The sequence below is a fragment of the Chionomys nivalis genome, chromosome 22 (assembly GCF_950005125.1).
Source record: "Chionomys nivalis chromosome 22, mChiNiv1.1, whole genome shotgun sequence".
Lineage (NCBI taxonomy): Eukaryota > Metazoa > Chordata > Mammalia > Rodentia > Cricetidae > Chionomys > Chionomys nivalis.
The window spans coordinates 21,382,311-21,400,349 of NC_080107.1; the positions used below are offsets into that span (position 1 = coordinate 21,382,311).

The 18,039-nt window shown below is 45.5% G+C and overlaps 1 protein-coding gene across 8 annotated transcripts in view; it reads right to left on the reverse strand.

Moving 5' to 3' along the window:
• The window catches only part of Tanc1 (tetratricopeptide repeat, ankyrin repeat and coiled-coil containing 1), a 219,217-nt gene that overhangs the window by 83,954 nt on the left and 117,224 nt on the right, over positions 1 to 18,039 (reverse strand). The gene's annotated exons all lie outside the window — the stretch shown is intronic.

An 18,039-nucleotide genomic window follows, 5' to 3' on the forward strand; every position in this document is an offset into this window, starting at 1 on the left:
CATAGGTCTGCCTCTGCCTCCCGAGTGCTAGGATTCAAGGTGTGGGGCCACCACTCCCAGGCTTGGTATCTGTCTTTCTCTTTCCCTATTCCAATCCAGTTTCCCCAGCTCTATATGTACCATGTAATAAGGGAAAGGGCTCTCAGTCATAAAGGACCCTTAAAATCAGAGGGTACAAACATAAACACGTCAGACAGAGGCTATGATCATAGGTCACAAAGCTGCAGATACCAAGCAGCCAGAATGCGACAGCTGCTGTCATTTTCTGTAGTCACAGGGAAGGACCTAAAAGATACCGGTGCAGCCGCCACATTGCTCTATTCTGCCACTGGAAGGCACGGCCTTCTCCCCAGTCTAGTACTCTGCCTTGGCTTAAATCTCCAAATCCAGTTTTCCCAGCGGCCAACTTTCCTGCTCTTTCTGACATGTTCATCACACAGCTATTCTGCTGCTTAGAAATGGCCATATAAGGAATGTTTTTAAAGAGGATGATAGAAATAACCCAAGCTGGGCTTTATCTCCGGGCAGTGAAAAGGGGAGGGTGGAGGTTACTTCTCATCTCAGAGTGTTTCAACTAAAAATAACTCTCTCTCTCTTTTGTGTGTGTGCATGTGCACATGTGTATTTATGTATGTCTGTGTCTCTCTGCGTGTATGTATGCATGTCTTTGCATGTGTGTATACAATATCTGGCATGAAGCACACCTGAGGCTCCCCACTGCATTTAAGCCAGAGCAGTGGTGCTGCCCACAGACACAGCCGAAGGGCCAGAGACTGTCTCGGGAGGATGCATTCTGAGGAAAGGCAAAGCCAAATAATCCACCTAGTGGGCAAGTCCTGACAACAGCATTCTTTGTTCTGATAACTAAAGATACCTAACTTTCAAAAAGTATCTGTTGGGGGCCAAGGGTGTTATACAGACATCTCAGAAGTTAAGAACATGTGTTGCTCCTACAGAGGACCCAAGTTCAGTTCCCACCACCATACCGGGCAGGTCACAACTGCCTACAACTATAGCTCCTGAGGGATTTAATGCTGCTGGTTTCTGAGAAGAATACACAGACACAGACACAGACACACACACACACACGGTGGGGGATCTTTAAAACATGTCTTTTGAGTGCAGACAGATTTGATGGGCAATTTTTCCACCTGATTCATGTAACAAGCCACAGTCTAAACACAAGCACATAAAAATACTGTATGAAGTTACTTTCAAAACCAGGCAGTGGTGGCACATGCCTTTAATCCCAGAACTCAGGAGGCAGAGGGATCTCTGAGTTCTAGACCAGTCTGGACTACAGAGTGAGTTACAGGACAGCCAGGGATACAGAGGGAAACCCTGTCTTGGGGAATAGGGATGGGGTGGGGAGGAATTACTTTCAAGTCATGTATGTATGATTTATATAAATTTTCATATAATTTATATAAATATAAAATTTATGCTTAGGCTTAGATCCCATCCCTATGAAATACTATAAATACTATAAATACTCCAAACACTAAAATCTTCCAACTTCAAGGCTTTTCAGATTAGGTGTGGTCAACTGGTGTGAACCATTTATAAATAAACCTGACAGCTACCAACATTAGTTTCGTGAAGGGTCTGACCAACGAGCTGCTTCCTTCCTGGAAGGGTCATTTCCCAGTTTCTGGAGGAGACAGGGAAACAGCCAGTGAGGGGGGTGGCTCTTTTATTCCCACAGCAGGAGATGATGGCTCCATTGTTTGAAGTAGCTGAACACGAAAGGCTAGAAGCAGGACCCTTGGAACCTTCTTTCCACGTGGGTTCTGGGCACTAAATTTTCAAGCGTGGTCCCCTATACTTGCCAGACAGCACATTCTTGGCTGCGCCCCACAAGAGCAGTTCTGAGGTACCCATCCAAGGAAACTTTCAAACCCACTGGTTTAGTCTAATCGGAATGCCTATCTGAGACCTTGCCCGCTTCCTGAGGAAGCTGACCATCAAACTGAAGGACAAGACAGACAGCTGCTGTGGCACAGGGCTGTCACTACGGGAAGCAGAGGCATCAGAAGCGGGAGAGGCACCTGATGAGTTGCACCCGAAGGTGAGGTGGGTGGTAGCACTCTGGAGAATTTGGGGAGGGGAGTGCAGAGGTCTTGTCTTTCCACAGATATTAACTCCAATGCAAAGAGGGTTGTTTTCAAGTGAATTGTACTTAATTGCTAAAAAGCAGTACCTTCCCATAAGAGATTAAATTTGTAAATATTTCCTTAAGCTTTTATTTAATACAATGGCCACAGCACATCTAATCGCCCTCCCTCCTGTCAGACAGGAGACATGAACCGGTGTCCAACTCCACCCAAAGGACCCACTCTTCCCTCCTTCTCCCAAGAAGGTGTTCCGTTCCTCCTCCCTAGCATCCAGGAAAGGGTCAGAGCAATCCTGCCACTCTCTCAGTCCTCACTGATAAGGTGGCGAGCCCACTCTCCTTGGCTTTATTTTTGATGGGCATGGATGCACACATACCACACCGCCTCTCACCATCTATGGGAACCTTCAGATCCTACTCCACAGAGAGACAGCCACATCCAAGACACATACACATCTTATTCTTCAGCCTGGTCCTCAGAATCCTCTGCATCTCATTCGGTCAGACCCACCCCAACTCCTCCACCTAACCTCTGGGTGCTGACATCAAGGGAGGAAAAGTGCCTGAGAGATGCACACTCTAACCACGTTCAGAGAGAAACGTCCATGAAGAACGGTTAAGTGGAAAGATTTTTAGCTGTAATTAGATTAGAAAGAAGATTAATTATAGGTCTTAGTTATAATTTGGAAGCTGGGGGTGCATCTCAATTGGCAAAGTTCCTGGCCAGCACACATAAAAAGACTTGGGTTCGATCCCCAGCACTCAAAAAATAAGCTTCCGTGGCCCTAGCCTGTAATCCTAGCACTTGGAAGGTAGAGGCAGAAGGTGAGAATTCAAGGTCACCCTTGTTTGGGCTATGTAAAATCCTGTCTCAAACTTGTCAAGATGATGGTAATAGTTAACAATCAAAGCCTTCTAAGCCTAACTGGATCACAGCAAGACCATCAGACGTAAGTCTCTCTTAGAGGGCGTATATGCCCTGTATAACGCTAACTCTTCCAACCACACAAAACAAGCAGCTGCTGAGGCTGCAGAGCATCAAGCTCCCATCCCACTGGGGAGACGACAAAATGTTTCAGGCCACTGGAAAATAGTTGAGATTTTCACACAAACGGATACATATGATATGAGCTGGCCAAGTCTACTCCTAAGTCCTGACCCAGGAGAGGGAAACAGGTTTATACAAAAGCCAGTGTGCACACAGTTATAACAGCTTGATTTATAATCACCCCAAACTGGAAACTAGCCAAGTGTCTTCCAACTGGCAAACAGACAGTGACGTAAGCATGTAGCAGCCTACTTCTGAAACATGTAGTAAGGGTTTACTGGTATCTATTATAACATGGATGAATCTCAAGTGCACCCAGGACTGTATACTAGATAATTCCACACATCACATTCTGAAAAGGTAAAGTTCTAGGTCTGGAGAAAGACCACAGGTTGCTAGGGCTCCAGGGTACAGCTGACTAGAACGGAGCAGTAGGAACACATTGGGATGGACATACTGGGATGAAGGCACTGGTCTCTATCTTGATTGTGGTGGCATTGATGCAATTTCTATGCACTTGTTGAAGCTGAGGATCTGTACTGAGAGACACCCCATTTTTCTCTTCTGTTTCCTTGGGCAAGAGATGTGGACATGTGTGCAAATGACTGAAGCAGAGCACCCGTGAGGCCGTCAGGCACTGCTGTGCTAGGAGTGTACGACAGATGATAACGGTTCCCGGGGACACGTGCGTGATCCACTCCTTGGAATGTGCAGACACTTGATTTCTAGAGGTCTGCAGAGATTTGTGACTGGGATAAGGACCGTGGGGGGCACATCTGTGATTATCCAGAGAGGTTTGAAATCCACGTGTCCTTGTAGGAGAGAGGAGGGCAATAAGAGTAACACAGAGAAAAGGTTATGAGGTGAAACAGAAGTAGAGGGGGGACAAGGCGGAAACATCTAGAACCACCAGAAAGCAAGAGTTCTCCCAGACAAGGACTCCATCTACAGACTTCTGCCTGTGACTCAGAGATAAGCATCCACAACCGAAACCACCAAATGGAGATAACACGCCACTATAGCCCCAGGAAACACACACTCACTCTTCAGAACCAATGTGGGAGCTCTGCTCTGCCCACAGCCCCTCCCCGCATGCCTCCCCCATGAGAGACAACTTCAAGTGACCAAGGTACCCCTGGGCCGTCTGCACTGTCAACAAGAAAGGGCAATAGATAAGTGTTCTGCTTCAACTACTATGTGTTTGCTCCAAATTTAATCCTAAGAACCCACATTGTTTTGGCACTACGCTCACCTTTCTTGGGTTGAGCTTATTGACTGTCTTACAACCTAAGCCAAGTTTAGAATTAAATGAAGAGCAAAAAGAAAGTCAAAGAATCAACGTGATTGTGATGTATTCAGGAATACGCTCGTCCCCTCTGTCAGAGCGAGAGAATATATTTTGTAGTGAATTACTAGTCTTCAAAAAGGAATGCAATAAATGGAATAGCTGGGTAGCCTGTGGATCTGGCCTGAATTGTGTGATTCTCAGTCGTAGATAATAAATTAAGACTTAAAACTGAATTTAAAAGCTAGAATATACTGAAAAGCAATTTAAGATTATTTTATAAGTCATATGTAATAAGATGTTGCTCTCAGAAATTAAAGGGTCTTCTAAAACGGACTCTCCACCTGGTAAGGTCAAGCCTTCCTTTCAAAATATCAGTGGAAGGAAAGGGACTCTTAAGTCACTGCTTGTCCTCCTTTTCTACCCAGGTGGCAAGGCTACCCATCATGCATCACTGCCCATGTCCTTGAAAGCTCCTCCAGGCCTCTTCCTGTGGTGCTGCTGTTGTTTAAACAAAGGAAGCACTCTGGCCTAAGCAACCCCGCCAACCTACAGTACAGGTCAATATTCTGAGTGCAGATGGTGGCTGTGTCAGACAAGCACACTTGACGGTGAGGTCCCGGGGAGGCACTCACTCTCTTGCCTGCCGACATCAGGCAGTGAACTGCTGGGCTGAGCCATAAGTCACTCTGGAATCCAAACAGCCTGCCTCCTGCCATCCCCTGCAATGACCCAGACCTCTGCCACGCCCTTGGCAGTGGGGCTGACCCTGTCAATGTTCTGGATCCAAGAGAGAACAGAAAAAAAGATTTCCATGCTGAACACACCATAGCCTAGGTAGGTGCCTGTGGGATTTTTATTAGTGAAAGCTGCTACAACAGATCTGACCTTCCTACGAAAGCTGACTGAGATCAGAACCAGGCTGAGAACACCTGACCTAACATCTATGCTTTTGAAAACCATGCAGAGGCCAGAAGAGGTCACTGAATCCCTCCAAGTTGGAGCTGGGGTTAGCAAGCATTTGCCAGACATGAGTGCTGGGATCCAAACTCGTGACTGAGCAGAAAGCACTGTTGATCACTGAGCCATCTCGCTAGTCCAAGATGCTTTCTTTTTCTTCTTAGAACAACTATAATTAATTACTTTAAAGTCTAAACTTGGTAATATGTAAAACCAAAGAAGAAGATTTGAATCCTTTGAAGAACAAATATTTTTCTTTTAAAAAAACTTGCGGCAGAATTTAGCAGAAATCATCCCTGGAACATTCAGTATTGACCACAAGGTGGCACTGCTTCAATGCCAGTCTCAGACAAAGGCCCTGAGATAACATGTTTGCCAGAGAAGTTTCTTCACCATCAAGGCTAAAAGTGATTGCCAACCTAAGGAGTATAAAGTCCAAGATGCTTTTTCTTTAAGGTTTTAGGTGACATATGTATGCTTAGCAGTTTATATTAAGGAATTAAATCTCAGAGGCAATGACTTCCGACCCATCTTACACCTAACCTAACAGAACGGATTCTGAACGATGCATGCCCATAGACAGTCTCACAGGGCACCAGCCATGCACCAAAGCAGGCGCAAAGGTCAGAGCATCCCAGTTACACACCTGACATCTGAAAGCCCCTACACACTGGGATAAATGAATAGGGAAGACACAATTCTCAAGATCCAGAATAATCCCCAAAGATTTACATAGACAACTCCACTGTCAGGAGCTTAGTGCCCACCCTTACCTGCGGACTGTGTCAGTGACCACGCAGAGCACAAGGTGTGTTCCTTGTGTGGTTGATGGAAATGGGGAGAGAAGGAGACAGAGTAACTTCCATGGAGAAAGTGGACAGCCAAAACCTTGGCCAGAGGATCAAGAGCAAATGAACAGAGGTAAATTACACCGCCGGTATGTACCTTCACCTCTGGGGGACGGAAAAAGCCACCCCAGACCTCTGAGTTCTGCCTGAAACTCCTAAATTCTGGCCAATGGAGAGAAGAACATCAGACACATTCCAACAGACAGGCAATCTACAAAATACCATACCCAAACCACCAGGGTCATCAAAACGGAGTCTGAGAAACTGTGACAGGCTCAAGCCTTTAATCCCAGCACTCAGGAGCCACAGGCAGGCAGATCTCTAAGTTTAAGGTCAGCCTGGTCTACAGAGTGAGTTCCAGGAAAGCCAGGGCTACACAGAGAGATCCTGTCTTGAAAACCAAACAAACAAAAAAGAAATCTATGAAGACATAATATATGAATGTGATATGGCGATGTGAATCAGAGAAAGCATTAGTCGGGGAAAACCCCACAAGTACAGACTTTAGCAAGTATCAATGTTGGCTCAATAATTATACAGAATGTACCACACAGTGCTGTGTTTACAACAGTGGAAACTGACCATTAGGATATATGGAACTTCTTTATGCTGCTCTCTGAAACTTCTCCATAAATCTAAAAATACTCCAAAATAAAATCAAAGGTCATCCATGGCTCAAATAGTACCTGACAGATACCGTCCAGGCAGAAGCACCTTTCAGATGGAGGCACCTGTGTCCTTGGAGTCCCACACACTTACTGTAGAGGACACAGGGGAAGTAGCAGAGCTTGGCCTTGTGCTCGGCACAGGAAGGGCAATGGCAGCAGTGTGGACTCTACCAGCTGTAGAATGGGCTGACGCTTCTACCTAGGATTAAAAATGGGTCACATGCCTAGCACTGAATAAATTCTAACTCTCCATTTCCAAGGGGCAAAGGTCAGGGAAAAGCATGAGAAGGAGACAACCAAGTGTGCTCATAAGCGCCTGCCAGATTACAGTCATGACCATCTATCTACATATTGTCTATCGTTGTCTTGTGCCGTGATGGCCGGATCCAATGGCTGCAACAGAGACCACGGTAGCCTAATGTAGTTCCCGTCTGACCACGGCAGAAGCTGGCCAATTCTGGTCAATAGTCCTATTTCCAAAAGCTAACAGACACTTTTCATTCTTTGTTACACTTGACCTTCAACATCCCAACTACCTTCCTGCTCAAGACCAGAGATCCGAACCTCGGTTCTGTGCGCTCTGACACCCTTGCGCTCTGCACAAACAGGACTCCATAAAGATCCAAAGTCCCTGGCCTGCTAAGTCAAATCAGTGCACATGGCGGGAATTCCACCAGCACTACACATGGTTTCCAAGAGAACTCACATTCCTTAGAACCTTAGGACCAATCAGAACCTTGGAGTTCTTATTTTTAAAAAATATAAGAGTACTGCTTACCTTGGAAATATCACAAAAACTGTATTGGGGGGAGGGAGGGTTAATGTAAAGGAAAAGGCACAACAATTTTTTTTTTTTTCCAAATCTAAATTCATCTAGAAAACCAAACTGGAGCACTAGCAACTTTCCCAAACGGCTCTGCCAAGACACAGATCCCTGAGCTCTGAACCACTGGACAGAGGCAGGGGCTGTGCCTCAATGATGGTTCACTGATAACCCAGGTGCAATGTCAACATCGTGTGTGATGATAAAATGGCCCTGACCCAAGCCACTGTCCCTATTCTACCCCCTCAAAGTCTCAAGTGCAAATACGTCACCATAAGGCAGAGTTTCTTTTTCCTAATGCTCTCTCAGACCAACCTCCACCTCGCTGCATTCTCCTGGCCCTGCAGAGAATGAAGCTGCCGCGCTTCGTACTAATCTCTGCCAGAGTCCCAACCAGTCTCACTCCCAGCGGCAAGCAGAAAACCGGCCCTGCTCTAAACCACAGCTCCTTTCATCCTTTGGTATAAAAACAGTCAAAGGACATTACTGGCAAAACCAAAATAACAACAACAACAACAAAATGAAATCCTTCCTGGCTCCAGGACCCAGCTATTCTCATAGGTCACACCCTGGCCTGAACTAACATTTCCACATGCCGCCTGACCAGCACGGGGGCTGTTCCATGGCCAGCTAGATGCCCCTTAGGAGCTCTGGTTTGCCATGGACCTCATCTATTAAGAATCCCTTCCAACAGGGCACACACAGGGACCCATCCCTGCCTCCAACCAAGAACACTTCCTCCTTCCCATGAGGTCACAACACTACAGACACTGTCTTCACCACCACCAGGCTCCTTCACTAAACTGGGTGTTCCCAAGAGCTTAGGGCCAAGTGTTTATTTCCCTCTATGTGTCCCTCATCCCTAGCCCAGCGCCCACACAGCTAACATTCAGAAAACCCACATGAAACAAATGTTTATGAAAGCTCACGGAGAGTGAAAGACAGACTCAAATAACTCAGAGTGCCTCTGAGGCCATTCGGAAAGACAAACATCACCGCCAGAGAGCCACCTCCATCTCACAGCGTCCTCTTGTGAGGAAAAGGACACTGGAGCAGTTGCTAAGGACTTCGGGAAAGCTGGAGCTGAAAGCGATCTTTGGGGCACTCCATATAAAGAAAGACACAGTGACTAAGAATCTGGGTGAAAGAAAAAAAAATGGGATGCCAACCACAAAGATAATGAAAAGATGCAAAAGCACATGTAAAAGTGGGATCCTCTTAAGCAGTCTGTCAAATTCCTTCTTCATTTCACAGCAAATTCACGGGACTCTGATGGTCACCTTCTGCCTATCACAGAAAATCCAAGGTGGCTCACATCTTTCAGAAGACAAGTAATAATTTGTTTCCCCTTCCTCAAAAAGTAAATAGCGTAGTAAAACACCACAAAGTGTGAGAAGAAGAAATGGGCCTAGAGAGATGGCTCAGCAATTAAGAGCCCTTGCTGCTGTCCAAAGACAGGAGTTCGGGTTCCAGTTTCCAACTTAGGCATTTCAGGAAAGTCTGTAACTCCAGCTCCAGGGCATCCAAAGGCCTCTGCTGGTCTCTCCAGGCACCCACACATATGTGTATCTCTGTGTGCACATACACCTTTTTTAAAAAAATCTTACAAAAAAAGAGCGCACCATAAAACCCCAAACCAATAAATATCAGTCCTCAGGAACTGGACGGGTTTTCTTGATGTGGCTCGCCTATATCATTTCTCTGGAATCTTCCTGGGCGCAGGTAGCCTTCTGAGGCGCCCTTTCAGCTCGGTGCTCATGAAATGCTTCTCACGAGCTCCTCCAAGCTTGCTTACTCGTGTTGCCACCGCTTCGCCTCCGCCACTTTCCACAAAAGCAGCCACAGGAACAAGAATAAACACGTGTATGGCACTGGGCTGGGAACAACACATGCTACTGGAAATGAAAACCAATTCAGTGACTGGCAGCATCCTTTCTACAGAAGCTACGGATGTGTCAACTCGCTCCCAAAGCCACGGCCAGAATGTTGAGGACAAATCCACACTGAACAGGCCCATCAACATTTACAACCCAAAATCTAAATAGCAGTTGTGTTTTAGAAGTCCCTGCATTTCAATAGTATTGCTTTCTCCATTCTCCTGGTCAGAGATACAAAGTTAAAAAAAAAAAATCAAAAAGGATGACCAACAAAGGCCAGAGAGGGCAAATTTTGGGGTCTCAGAAGTTAGAGCCACTTTGATGTGACATCAGCAGCTCTTCTCTAGCGTGTTCTAGGGGACAGCTCTTCATCAACAGCCTCTATAACTCTCCCAAAGACATATATGGTGGATGATTATCATTTCTATATAAGAGACCAAGTATCGGGAGAGGTCAGTCTAGCAGGCTGCAAAGACATAGCACTACGAGCAACAAGGACTTGGGCCCTGAACCCCAGGTCTGTCCTCCTGGATAGGACAAAGCCTGGGGATACTTTTTTATTAAGGCAGCAGGAGAAAAGCGGGGACAGTATATAAAAATTCATGTTCCATTAATACAGACTGTACCTACTCACATTTCACAGATAACTTAAAATATCCATTTATCTCAAGTATTTCTTTAGGCGCACACGCAAGGGTTAATGTATACATGAATGTATACATATTCATTTATGTCTCAGAATGTATACATTTGGCTCTAACAAAAACTGTATCACTGAAAAAATATAAACTGTACAGAATGTTTTTAATAAAAGAAATCCCTTACTGTATTTTTACTAAAGAGTTTAGGGTCCACAGTCATTTTCTGACTGACACAAATGGGAGCTTCCATTTGTATCAGTAACAAGTGTTCTATCCAGAGGCCCCAGAAACTCTGTGCTGCCCAAAATAGCAGTGTCCCTAGGACTTGCTGTATTGTCAAACAACACCCTCCAGTATCATGGTGGAGTCATAACTAGGGCACGATGATCTCATCTGCAGCCTACTGTACCTTCTCCATAAGAAAGAGGACACGATGGCAGTCTCACTGGCTGGCCCCACAGTCCGGCTCTGCCCCCACCTGCCCTGTACACACAACAGCATTCTAGTGTATAAGCTACATGTTTCTGGTACGACATACAAGCTCTCCACGCCATCTGGTAGACATCCAAATAAACACTAATCTGTTTCAATGACAGAAAAAACAACGGCTGTACCACCCAGAGTCTGTATGTTTGTGAGTGGCTTCTATGAGCAGTGAAGTGATGCTCAAATGGAGATGAAGGTTTCCACTCAAGTGCTGACCTGATGGCTTGCCTGGATTAAGGAACACCATGACTTTCTCCTATGCTCAGCTCCAAACGCCAGGCTACTGTCTGCTTGACTGTACTCCATTGCTTAGCAAGCAAATAGGGACCTCTGCCGAGTATGCAGCCACCACGATCTTCTTGAACACTGGCCTCTCTTTTCCATTGAGAGCATGTGGGGAGTGTCATCAATGACCAAGGCAGGACATCACCAGGCACTTTCCCTTTTACCCACATTTCCCTTTTCTGCCGAGACCCATTGCTTCTGTAGGCCTTTCCGCTCCGATCACCAGTTCCGAAAGCTGGCTTAGCTTCCCTCCCCGGACAATTACCCATACACAGCATTTTATTCGTGTCTCATGAGTCATGCGCAAAGCCAAGAGGAGACGAGTGACCCCGGCGGCTGGAGGTAGACCTGGAACTGGAACCCGCTGGGCTATGTTGCTTTCATGCCCTATTCACAGGGAACAAAGCCTTGCTGGAGGCAGAGCTGCACATCAAGATGACACAGGCTTGCCAGAAAACACGGATCTGAGGGTGAAATCCCACTGGCAGGCATCTGGCTGAGGATGGAAGGCTCAGGAGGACCAATCCCGTGGGAACGCAGTGGTGGCCACTGAGTCAAATGAAGGAAGATGAGGATGGGCTCCACGGCACATGGTTCCCAAGGAAATCACAACACCAGTCTGCATCTAAGCTAAATGTGCCTGCCCTGTGGTACAGTCAGTTCAGGCTGCTATAATAAAAGTATCCCATACCGAGTAACTTAAACTATTTCATATAGTTTGCAGAGCAGAAAGTCCAAGATCAAAGAACTAACTAGAAACTGTCTTCTCACGTGGCTGTGGCAAAGCCAGCTCTAGTCTCTTTTCCTAGTCATATAAGGTCATATAATACTGCCATGGGGTCTCCGCTCTCGCAAGCCCACCTATTTTTAACCAGCCCCTCCCCCAGCCAATTTCCTAATGGCAGGCCATCAGGGTTGTTTAGTATTTCAACATGGACATGTAGGAAAACACATCCACGATCACAGCAGTGAAAGGCACCAGATTCCCACCTTGCTAACGAGGAAACACCTGGCGGCTGCTCTAGCACACCCCGCTGGAAGACCCAAGTCTGGCCTGCCTGTGACGAGAGCAATTGATTATAAATTGCACCCGTGAGGTCCTCCCCACCTCAACCCAAGCCGGAGCTTTCAGTGGGGAGTTATCCGCCCAGGTTTTTTAAAAGGTGACATGTTTACCAGCACTTGGCACCAGTGATCAGCAAGGATGACGGAAGCAATGAGAAACTCAACTTCTACAAGGACACATGTCCTTTGTTCTGTATCCCGGCATCTTCACACACATCCTTTACACAGGAGTGACGGGGCCTACCACTCTAAAGCAGCAGCTGTCAGCAAGGCTTCCTGGGCTCAGCGCTCACTGCCCTAAACAATGATGGTTATGGGACTGGGTATTTAGCTCGGAGGTAGAGCACCTGCCTAGCATGTTCAACATTCTGGCTTCCATGTTGAGCACAAGGAAAAGGAAAGAAGAACCCCTGAGTGGTACCAGAGGATGTAGTTTAGTGGCAGTGTTTGCCAGGTATGTATAAAGCACTGTGTTCAAGTGGGGTGAGTGGGGACGAACATGTGCTGTGTCCATATTAAGCCACAATGACCTGTCATTAGGAAATAGGCTTTGGGAGGATCATTAAACATAGGTGGGCCTGGCCCGGCAGCGGCGACATAGGCCTTTGATCCCAGCACTCAGGAGGCAGAGGCAGGTGGATCTCTATGAGATCAAGGTCAGCCTGGTTTACAAAGTGAGTTCCAGGACAGTCAGGGCTACACAGAGAAATCATGTCTCAAACAAAACAAAAAATAGGTGGGCTTGTAAGACTAAGCAATACCCCATGACAGTATATGTGTCCTTATATGACAAGGGCAAGAGACTGGAGCTGGCTTTGCCAGAGCCATATGAACAGAAAATGAGAAGACATGCTCTTCTCCACAGTCCATTTCCCAAAAAAAAAAAAAAAAAAAAAAAAAAAAATCGCTATTCTGAGTCACCTTCGTTTCCCAATTCCTGGCTTTGCACATCTTTGGCTACTCTGCCTTCAACACAGCAGCCATTCCTACCCCCTACCAACATCCACGTTTCACAACAATTTTGAGGATTCAAGCCGAAGCACCAGCCCTCTCTGCTTAGTCCTTCCTCACGCTAACATTCATTAATGTCAGAGAGAGATGGGACCATTTCCTCCGGCCTCTGTGAATTCTGGGTTTCGCTGTGAATCAGCAATAACCAGAAAGATCCCTACTGTCCCCATCCCCGTCTATTTTCTTTGAGGCAAAGCATTCATTTGTGAGCAAGACTCTGGGCTCGTTCCAGACGCCATCTGACACAACCACGGGGTGCAGCTGACACCGCTATATGTGTGACCGGCTAAAATCTCCAGTTGTCTTTAACTGCCGGAGAGCCGCAGGAAACAGGCAGCAAGCCTTGAGAAACCTACAAAAACGAGAGTGCGACCGGGGCACGGGAACTCAAGGGGGCTGCCAACAGACCCGCACTCACACACACGCACACTGCCTTCGCTAACAGTGTACACGCAGCCTAGCATTCTGAGGGGAAGCTGGACTTTAGCTATAAAAAAGCATGTGGTCTCTGTAGACATGGCAGATAGCTATGTTCAAGACTTTATGGACACAAGGTACCACTACTTTTAAATTGTTTATGTGTCCATTAGTATTTTCAACCAATTGCACATTGCTGGTAAATGCAGAATACCAAAATTCTCATGTCTGGTCCCATCCCACCCCCAGCATTAAGAACATGACTAGATCCTGTGTTCAGGGCTCCTGCAGCACAAACAACAACCAAAGACAAAAAAACTTCTGTCCTGGAGGAATCCATGCATCCACTGTCAAAGCAGAGAGACGCAAGGCTTGGCAGAAGGAAATACAGTGTGTGGGGTTTGTTGCCTTCAGAGGCTACTCCTCCCGTAGGGCAAAGGGAAGCTTCATGGAGTGGGATCAAAGCTGCACCTGAAGTCAGCTCCGAGACAGCCTGACCTAAGGCATAACATACGACATGAGCAAAGCGGGGAGCGTAGCAAGGGCTGGTTTGATGAAGCAATGATGGTCAACCAAAGACCAACCAAGAAGGAAAGAAGAATGTTTTCAAATAAACAGGTCAGGGTCAAGTGGTGTCCACGTGGAAATGATGAATTTAGTCTGCACTTCACACCATACATAGGTTACCCCCAAATGGACCACAGATCCAAGTACTAGAAAGTGAAAATGACAGAACTCTTAGAAGAAAAAGCATGATGCTAGATTAGGTAATGGTCATAAAGCCATGACATCAAAAGAACAGAAGCAAACAAAAAGATGGACGATAGAAAGTCTTTTCTGTTTCAAGTAAAACTATCGTGATAGTGAAAAAGAAATCACGGAATGGAAGAATGCTTGCAAATGGAGCTGATAAATAATTTACATTCAGACTATTAAAAGTGCAATAAAGGGTTGGAAAGATGGTTCAATGGTTAAGAGCACTGACTGCTCTTCCAGAGGGCCCAGGTCAATTCCTAGTACCCACATAGACAGCTCACAACTGTCTGTAACTCCAGTTCCAGGCAACTGGACATCCATAGAAAAACACCAATGCATGTAAAAGAATAAATAAATAAAAATTAAAATGCAATAAAATACAGGATACTAGTTTATATGCACGAGGACAATGAGTCAGGAAGACAAACAGAAGGAGAGAGGCTGGCGGAGAAACTGAGTCTGCTTCTGCTCCACTGGTGGGAGCACCAAGTGGTGCAGTCATTGCAGAAAGTACGCTAGCAATACAGCGAGGCATTTAACATAGAGCGACAGGTAAGACCCACCGGCACCAATACTACACATACAGGCAAGAACAAACAAAAACATACGTGCACATCCAAGTTAAAATATGAAAACGCAGCAGTACTCAAAGTGGAAACAACCAACTGCCCATAATGGATAGGCAAAATGTGGTAGGTAGACACTGTAAGATTTTATTTGGTAACAAAACGGAATGATGTTGATTCCGAGTACAGAGCATGTTCCAAAAACAGTGACAAAAATCACTCGCCAAACAGCACAGTCTTTTATGACGCTCATTGTACAGAGTACCCCCACAATGGTAATCTAGAGAGACAGAAGTCGTAGTTGCTTAGGGCTTGGGAGCTGGGGCCGAAGGATGAGGAGGAATGTAGAATGATTAGTAAAGAATGTAGGTTTGTTTGGGTTTTCTTTCTTAGGTGAGATTTTTAAAAAGTTCTAAAACTGGACTTTAGCAGTGCTTGCATTCATATGAAAATGCCTTGAAACCCGCACTGGAAACTCTAAATAGCTAAATTACATGGTTTGTCATCAGATTTCAATAAATCTGTTTTTCAAAAACACAACCGGGTAAATTACAATGGAAAACGTATCAATTTAACTTTAGAAAATTAGAAACTTCTGTGAGCCATAAAACACCATAACCTAATTAAGTGGAAAATGGACCAGACAGGGTGTTTTTTTTTGTAACATTCAAGACTGATAGCTTAAAACAGTAAAACTGTGACTAAAAAACACTGACGAGACAGCTATGAAAGATCGGCCACATCCTCAAGGATAACCAAGTATGTCTCGACCTAGTCCTTCTACTCTACAGCCTAGCCAATGAAAGAGTCTCACGTTCCTCTAGCTGTTAGGACAGGAATGTTCTTTTGCTGTTCTTCATCTAACCCCTCGCGTGTCCAACACTAGGGAAAATAGGTGAGCGTGTGACTGTTGTTTTGTGTACCACAGTAGAGAGGGAGGGAACTGGGAGTGGTAGTGCGTGGTTGCAATCCCATAGGAGGAGCTGAGGCAAACCTGGGGGTCAGAGGTCATCCTGGGCTCCATAGGAGACCCTGGCAAAAGCAAACAATAGACAAAAGTAAGTGCCCATTAGGAGGGACGGAAGGACTAGACATCTAGTACATCCCCCTCCACACACACACATACACACACACTTTTTAAGGTCTCAGTATTTCTGGCCTTAAGTAATTCTCCTGTCTCAACCTCCTAAGTAGCTGAAACCACAGATGTGTGTCACGATGTCTGGCAATTCGCATACTCCTGTGTACGCATAATTCTTTGCCAACTATTATCTCTAACGTTAAAAATTAATGATAAATATATACATGCTTGCTCTCATTAAAGAGGACTGACACGCACGCAGTAATCATATATTCTTCATCAACGGTTGACAACTTGTGAGATATATACACACACATATATAGAGAGAGAGACAGACAGACAGACAGACAGACAGACATAGATATAGACATAGTCAGGAATGCTAAAGAAACAAAACTCAAGCTATTCCTCACACACCTTCAATCCTAAGCAGACTGTAGCGCTGGTTTCTTCGGATGCTCCTGAAGCAATTTCTGGGTGTAGCCAAATGACACACGGGTGAGCCAGGACCCATGAACAGAAAACTAAGTGGATTCAAGGCCCTTGAATTCAAAGTGGAGCAAACACTGGCTCTGTGTATAGGCACACATTTGGAGGAGATGACAAAGTGTGTGTCACAGTCACACCTAGTCTCACTCAGTAAGGGACAGCTGTCTGCCTGCTCCTAGAGAAGGTCATCACACAGTTTCCAGAGGAAACAAAGAGTGTGCCCGTCACCAGGATCCTTTCTGAAGGCTGATCTTAGGCACTCGAAGGAAAGCCAAGGACAGAAGTAACTATCTCTGCATGGAGAAGAGGGACTATGCGTTCCCTGCCTTGTTCTCCATCCCCAGAAGCAGCCTCACAGATGTGATGCACCACCCTCAGCCTGTGGTCTCCTCCATGCAGGAAACCAGAACACAGACTCTTTCCTATACAGCTCAGGTGTCTGCAGTATACAGGCAGAATGGTACTAGTAACAGATCAGTAACTTCTACAAATTTCAGGCATGTTCCATAATGACTGTGGGATCTTTGCTTCCTTTTCTTCAAAGAATTCTGAGCCAGAAGCTGTTCCTAAGGGCCCTCCCAACTCTATCAGTTTTAGAAGCCTCCATGATCTCTGTAAGCCTCTCCAAGCATCAAGACAGCAAGCGTTTATAGATGCTACTGGACGCCAGTTGAACGTTTTTCTAAACAAACTTGATCTGATTCAGCTGTGATAATGCCCCCAACACTATACCCTGGAAAGAACGGAAATGGAAATGTCTAAGAAGCCCAGACCGATGAGAACTTCAAAAGAGGAGGGACACAGAGAGACCCTTCCACCTCTTTCAAGGCCTCAGCAGGCACAGCCAGCACTGACAGGATGCCTACAAGCACCAACCATTTAGATGTTTTCCAGAAGACGGTAACTTCAAAACAGCTCCCAGTGAACTCTGAAGGGAGTAGCAAATCAATATTGCTTTGTGGAAAGCAACTGGCCAGAGTGCGGCAAGATTCCTCACCAGTGCAGGCCATTTCGTTGAGTAATTCCACTCTGGGAAGCTACTACCCTGAGGAGATATCAGATGTGCCTAAAATTTACCAGGACAAAAAAGGTATCAGGAGTTCAGGAGATGGGTTACACATCAATATGAATGACTTACTGTTAAACAATATACTTATAGGCAGGGTCTTATGTAGCCCAGACAGGACTTGAACATCTGACCCTGTTACCCTTACCTTACAGGCACCATGGCTGTTCTTGGCAAGATGAGAAATGATACATCCTATGGTACATATGACATCACAGACAAAAATTCACACCAGGAATTAGCAGCAAAAACAGAAAACATTTTAAGTCATGCTACAAGGTTTGTTTTATATGTAATTCTTTTGTCTCACCTGTTCATACCCTGGAATCATAGGCATGTTCTACCATACATGGCTACCGGTTCTTTGAATGAAAAATAATATAAACATTTAAGTGGAAACTAGTTTTAAAATCAATTATAGAATATTGAAACAGCTGACAATAAATACCAAGTTCCTAAAGAAAACTAGAAATACCTTATGATATAAAGCAGGAAAAAAGAATAGAGAAGAATTCTATCGTGTGGGTCTCAGGTTTACATGGGGTAGATTTGGG